The sequence below is a fragment of the Rattus rattus genome, chromosome 15, assembly GCF_011064425.1.
Source record: "Rattus rattus isolate New Zealand chromosome 15, Rrattus_CSIRO_v1, whole genome shotgun sequence".
Lineage (NCBI taxonomy): Eukaryota > Metazoa > Chordata > Mammalia > Rodentia > Muridae > Rattus > Rattus rattus.
In genome coordinates, this window is record NC_046168.1 from 45733611 (window position 1) to 45741426 (window position 7816).

A 7816-nucleotide genomic window follows, 5' to 3' on the forward strand; every position below is an offset into this window, starting at 1 on the left:
CTATTGCGGTTTTTGAGGCATGGTATCATCACAAAGCCCAGGCTGCACTAGAACTTATTACTGTCTTGCTTTAGTCATCTGAGTGTGGAGATTATATGTCATCACACTTAGAAGGTCATGATTTTGATTGTGAGTCTGGCCTTTAATGGCTGAGCCATCTCTCCAGCACCTTAAGGTTGTAATTTTAAAAGTGCAAAACACTCGATTCAGATGCAATGATAAAAATACACTAAAGTTCATGACTTATAGATTTGACACTTCATACATTTCCATAAAGAATATCTATTGTGAAAAACCATTTAAAATTACATTTGCACCATTATTAATTAAAACTTGAAAGTACAAATACTATTTTATTAGATAAAATACATTATTAGAAAGTTTGAGGATTTTATAATAAGTTAAAATGTGCTCTTCTGACTTTTCCCCTGACTTCTGTGGAGTGTGATTAACAAATATTTTATAAAGTTTGTAGACTAAGAACTCTACCAGCTTTATATTACATTGCAATGTAATAGCAGAATAAAAAAAATCCAGAATGGTTCAAAGGGGGAATTATAAACAATAGAGGTTCTACCAGCTTTATATAATGTAATTTAATAGCAGCAGCACAAAAAAACAAAATGGTTCAAAAAGGGAATTATAAACAATAGAGTACCATTTAATTTTTGAAAGAAGTATGTAAATTTCTTGTACTGAATTTTGTATGGCAAGTAAAATCCCTCCAAAATCTGTTGTAACTCTGTTAAATGGGTCTCATAGGCTCCTGCTTCCTCAAAGGAAAGAATTCAGTTGAGAGACAATTTAATCACAAACTTATTTGAAAAGTAAAGCATACATTTCAAAGATAGAATAGAGGTCTACACAGAAGGCAGACAGCCACACAGTGATTTTGCAGTGTGAATTTGAGACACATCTTATAAATATCTGAGGTTGGTTACATGCTCCTGCGAGCGTTTCTTTATTCTTTCCAAATTATCATGAAACCAACTTCCTTTTGGGTAGCTTGTTGCCTCATCCTCTAGAACTACCCACAAAGGAGTGGCTTCAAATCCCCATCGAGAGTGATATCACAATGAAGTCCAAAGTTTCTGAAGATGTAGAACATTCCTGAGTGCACACATAGGGCAACTGAAAAATCGCATTTCTTTCTAATGTGGCAGGAAAAGCCTAATTACAGCTTTTAGAGTGTTTAACCACATCCAGGCAGCCTAGCCATCAGAAGACCCGGCTACCAAGACATAGCAGACATCTTCCCTAGTGATCTCACTGCTAACTACTTAACTTGATGTCTATCCAGGCTACAGTTGGATAGCAAGTTGTGTGATTCTGTACTTGGGACTGTAGAGTCAAAGAAAAACATTTCATGATACCTCACCAAGTATTCAGATCTGTGTTTTATTTTTATTTTTCAGCTTAGCTGTTGTGGGAAGAGGATTCTGGTGTAAAGTATGGGCTTTGTGGTCAAAATGACTTACTGATAAGGAAGTCTTAGCTACTACTAGAGAGACTTGAACCTAGAAGACATTCTTTGAAATCAGGTATAGGCTGAATAGTAGGGTAAACTCGTTTTTCAGACAGGTTTCCTTCTATCTTATCCACTGCACTATTTGTTGGAAGAAATTAGTATCCTTCAAAGCTCCATGGAAACAGGATGTGGCTGAATATTTAATTAAAACAATCTGTGACTGGGCATCCTGTGTCAGTAAACATTTCAAAAATGTCCATTTTGTCAGTATTTTTAAATGGTAAATATTTATACAGTTTTGCTGCTGAGAATATTTAGTTGAGTCTTTGCAGCATGTTAGCAGTCTATAAGACAACCAAACCAATGGGTATATATATGCTTCAGACCAGGGATTTGGGCCTATTGTTTTCTGCTACCTTCTGTGGAATGACAGATAAGCAGGCCAAGGAGATGGAGTGCAAGTGTCTCAGCATTGAACATAATCATAAGGCCAAAGTCTTACTTTTATCTTGTACCAGAAGAAGGATCAGTACTGTCTCATCCTTTAGGGGAAAGCACATAGGTTAATTTTAGTCACAATCTTAGCTATTTATGATGAGTGTTAGCAGGCCTAATTTTAGTGTAGAAAAATCTGGCCTCCAGCACTCTCAACAAACGGTGCTTGCAACAGTTAAAGTGGGAGGCTGTATCTACCATGCTAAAGAGTTGTAGCTAGCAATAAAATTCCAGACTGAGTTTGGTAGAAAGGGGTTATTTTTTTTCCCTCACTCAGTGTGGAACTTAAGTAGACCTACAAATTAGGACTACATCTGAAGCTGGTAGATTTCTTCCCTGACTCAGACATTATTAGGGCATCAGTCATCAGCCACAATTATGTGTTTGTGATACAAATCACTTTGGGGATTGAAAGAAGAGCTTTGTACCTTTCTTTGACCTTTCTATGCAACATTGTCAATGAAATGGTTGTACTCACCAGGGCTCAGTTCTTCCTCTCCCTCTTGTACTCCAGACAGTATCAAGCAGGTGAAAAGCACACGTTTCTATTTGCTGTTTCATTCTCTAGTTTTACACATCAGGAACATTCATTCACCAAGACACATGAACTATTGCCTTCTGTATGTTTGTATGACGCTTCTCTACTTTTCAAGTTCATTGTTGTTGAGATCAGTTCCTGCTAGGTAATACCCACCTTTTTCTTATTATCTCAGTCCCGCCCATAGTCTTCACAGGTGTCCTCGACTTGCAGAAACTGGGTGGTATTCATCAGATTTGCCCTTAAAATACACCAAGAGTCTACCTGACACATCTGTCTTCACATTAAATTCTTCCACCCATTCAAAGAATTATATACTTTTGAGTAAACAAAATCTGAAATAGAAAATATGGTTCTTCCTTTTAGTGGCTCTTAACTGTTTGTGAGGCCTTTATTTTGGAGAGTACTATTTGAGGACAATAGAACTTCAGTGTTTTGAATCATAACAATTACTGTATATCAATTAACCATGACTTTGAGTCAAACCATTACATCATCAACTTATATGACTTATTATGAAATTGCACGTGCTTTGGGTCTTGCAGTTCAATCAGAATCCAAACAGACCAATGAATTCATGATGTCACTTAAATATTAGAGTGAGTGCAGTGCCTAGCCCACCCATAGCCCACCCATTCTAGATCTTTTTCGAGAAACTACAATTCTCCACCCAAGTATTTATAACACCCTGGTAAAACAGCAGTCATGGGAACAATGTTAGCCTTCCTGAATTTCCTGATAGGTCAGTGTTCTATTGCACACACACAAACATTTACATTATTCTGGTATTGCAATGTCTTCGGATACTTCATTTCGACAAGAAGTTTGGCTACCATGGAAATAATGGGGATTTTTGCCATTACTTAATGTATAAGGGTATCTCAAGTATCTAATCTGTCATTCAGCTTAGTCCCTTTTATATTACATGCTCTCCTTGGGTAAGTCCTTTGCATGCCTTTCCTGCTTGAGACACTTTGGGAGCCTGTGAGAATGGGTTTCATTTCTCTGTATCCTCTCCTATGCCTCACTGCTTTCCTCTTTATGCACTCACATCACCCGGGCAGTAGGGTTTTACAAGGATCTTGCAAGGCTGTTAACTAAACTGATGCTTTTGTCTGAATCACCTGAGTGCTCATTATTAGTCTTTTAAGCTCTCAACCTGAGAATGGTTAAGGAGGGCTTTCCATGGTTAGGAAAAGCCTTTGGTTCGGTCCTGATGCATAAGAAATTTAAGGGTTTTTTTTTTGTCCTAATTTGTCTAGTTATGGTTAAATATGACATTTCTATTCTCAGACATTCAACATTTCAAGTTTAGCATTGGGTCACTTTGTCCATCATAAACCCTATGTTGAGAGTACATCTAGCAATGGCAAGAGGATTGCAACACATCCTAAGGACCTGTGATGATGAATAGCTATCTCCTCAAATTCCAGGTTCCATCACAATATCAAGTAATTCTGACTTGCTGGCAAAATAGAAACATCTGAGTCATAAAACAAAACAGAACAAAACAATAGTCATATTAATTGATCACAGTGTCTACAGAGTCCTTGCCATGTAAGGTACAAATCATAATAATGTTCTCTCAATAGCCCTATAACATACCTCTGATGCCATCGTCACTTCACATGGGACATAAGTCCTTAATCTTTGGCTGTGTAATGTAGTGTAACTTGGATACTTGTATTTTACATTAATTCTTCTCATGTCTTTTATTCAATACACGTTCTTTCTCCTTCCTTCTACCATGACCAATCTCCTCATGTAACAACTTTCTCCATATTCTATTTGCAGAGTAGGGTACTTACCTGGCCAATTTATGCCACATCATTTTGATATGTGAAAGTACTGAGGAAGAAATATTTTGTTCAATTATTATGTAAGCTATAGCTTCCTGTTTCATAAAAAAATGAAAACATTTTGGTAATTAGGCATACAATAAACTAGAATCATATACAATTTTAACTATTTAAGATTCCATCAATATATTTAGTGTCCTTTTATTATATATTGCTAATTTTCAGTTAATACAGAAGATTTCATTTAAAGTGATATTAGTTACTACATCATATTTTGAGCAAGAAATATTAAATAAAATACACTTGATTTTTCAATACATGATACTCATATAAACACTTTGTTCCTGGACTTAGGTTGAGTTCAGTATTTTATGAAATTAATCAGTTTATTTTAATGACTTCTCGAAAATTACTGAACTGGAAAAATACAAACCTAATAAATAGGCAGTTGGAAAATGGTTCGTTACTTAAATGCAATACTTGCTCTTTCAGTGGATAGGGATTCAACTATTAGTATCTGTATAGCAGCTAGCAAATGTCTATAACTCAAATTCTAGCAGATCTTATGCCCACTTTTGGCATTTGCAGGTACTTCATGCACAAGATGCACATAATACAGACAGGAAAAAAACATCTATACATATAAAATAAATAATAAATAAGCAAGTAGCTATGTCAGGGCAGTCATCAAAATATTTAAAGATACCAGGTCCTGTTAGACACTGCAGACCTACATTCTGTACCTTCCTTCAGTTCTGAAGTGTGCTTATTATCTGAGATTTGAAAGTGCTGACAGTAAAACATAACTTATCTACCTCTCTGAGTGCCATGTTTCCTTGAGGGAGTGACTTGGGACTACATCGAGGATGCTAATTCTCTTGAAACATCTATCTGTCTGGGTCAATAGAAGATGGAGCCATTTCCTACCCTTTCATAAAAACTCTCAGAACATTCATTGACCATCCAAAGTAAAAATAGTATTAGCACTTTTTGTTATTCTTAGGCCAGTTTCTTACACCTATGCTACCATTTATTTACTCTCAAATCATTTATAGTTCTGGACAACTTTATCCATATTATTTTCTCAAATATTCCAAACTTCAATGGTGTCATCTTTTATCTTATTGTATTATATTTTATTATGTTTTCTTGCTTGAAAAGTAGGAAAAATTAAGCCTAACCAACCAATCAACCAAGAAACAAACAAACAAAGCAAACAAACAAAGAAGCAAAAACAAGAAGAGAAATTGGATGGATGGATTTGTAGATGGGTGAATGTTTAAGAAAGAAACCATGACAGAAAATATTGCATAAAATTGCATTTTTAATCATAGAAAAGAAATAATTTCTACCAATTTCAATCTGTGTAATGATCTTTACTATTTACTGGCTTCTCATTTCTGTGTACTTATCCCAAACCTTGGTCTCGCTCTTATTTACGTTTTATTATTGTAGAAATTATTGTTATTTTCAAGCTTCATGGTATCTGTAATTTATCAGTAAATTTCTCTGTCTTTATAGCAAGTTTCACCTAGGATCTTGTTACTATCAAACCAGCTATTACCCACACCCAGAAGTAAACCATTCAATTGTGTGATTTCCTCAATCCGGTACTGTCCTTGAGAGTGGAGAGTCTAGCTCCAATATCAAACCAAAGTTAATGCTACATATTTGCATTTATTTTATTTTTTACCCAGAAAAAACTAATTCTCCTTTAAAAATGTATGCATAATTGAAGTCCTATATAGGTGAAGAAAATCACAAACACAATATGACGGTTTCATTTAGAAGCTCATAGTCATGGATGCACGTGAGTTTTTTTAATGATGCCTATAAATTACACTATAACTTATGTATGTATGTATGTATTTATTTTTATAGAATATATTTTATTTACATTTCAATTGTTATTCCATTTCCTAGTTTCCCAGACAAAAGCCCCTCTATCCCCCCCTCCCCTTCTTCTATAACGGTGTTCACCCCTAAAACAACCCCCGCCCTGTTCCTGCACTCCCAACATTCCCCTAAACTGGGGGTTCCAGCCTTATCAGGACCAAGGGCTTCTCCTTCCATTGGTTCCTGACAAGGCCATCCTCTGCTACATATGAAGCTGGAGCCATGGGTCAGTCCATGTATAGTCTTTGGGTAGTGGCTTAGGCCCCAGGAACTCTAGTTGGGTGGCATTGTTGTTCTTTTGGGGTTGCAAGATGTTTCAGCTCTTTCAATCCTTTCTTTAATTCCTCCAACAGGTATCCTATTCTCGGGTCAATGGTTTGCTTCTAACATTCGCCTCTGTATTTGGCATGATCTGGTTGTGCCTCTCAGAAGATAGCTTTATCAGGTTCCTGTCAGCATGTACTTCTTAGCTTCATCAATCTCATCTAGTTCTGGTATCTACTCAAATCATTGTTGCTTTCACTTCCACTCCTATGAATATTTTTGTTCACCCTTTTAAAAAAGAGTGAAGCACCAACACTTTAGTCTTCCTTCTTCTTGAGCTTCATGTGGTCTGTGGATTGTACCTTAGGTAATTTGAACTTTTGGGCTAATCAGTGATTGCATACCTTGAGTGTTTTTCTGTGATTGGATTACCTCACTCAGGATGATGTTTTCTACTTCAATCCATTTGCCTATAAATTTCATGAAGTCATAGTTTTGATGGCTGAGTAGTACACCATTGTGTAGATGTACCACATTTTCTGTATCCATTCCTCTGTGGAAGGCATCTGGGTTCCTTCCAGCTTCTGGCTTTTATAAATAAGTCTGCTATAATCATAGTGGAGCACGTGTCTTTGTTACATGTTGGAGCATCTTTTGGGTATATGCTCAGGAAAGGTATAGCTGGGTCCTCAGGTAGTGCAATGTCCAATTTTCAGAGGAACCTCCAGACTGATTTCCAGAGTGGTTGTGCCTGTTTGCATTCCCAAAAACAGTGGAGGGGTGTTTCTCTTTGTCCTCATCCTTGCCAACATCTGCTGTCACCTGAGTTTTTGATCTTAGCCCTTCTGACTGGTGTGAGGTGGAATCTCAGGGTTGTTTTGGTTGTATTTCCATGATAACTAAGGATGTTGAACATTCATTTAGGTGTTTCTCAGTCATTCGTTATTCCTCAGCTGAGAATTCTTTGTTTAGCTCTGTACCCTATCTTTTAATATGGTTATTTTTGGAGTCTAACTTCTTGAGTTCTTTGTATATTTTGGATATTAGCCCTCTATCAGATCTAAGTTTGGTAAAGATCTTTTCCCAATCTGTTGATTGCTGTTTTGTCCTAATGACAGTGTCCTTTGACTTACAGAAGCTTTGCAGTTTTATGAGGTCCCATTTGTCGAATCTTGATCTTAGAGCATAAGTTATTGGTGTTTTGTTCAGGAAATTTTCCCCAGTGCCCATATGATTGAGCCTCTTCCCCACTTTTTCTTCTATTAATTTAAGTGTATCTGGTTTGATGTAGAGGTCCTTGATCCACTTGGATTTAAGCTTTGTACAGGGTAATAAGAATGGACCAATTTGCATTCT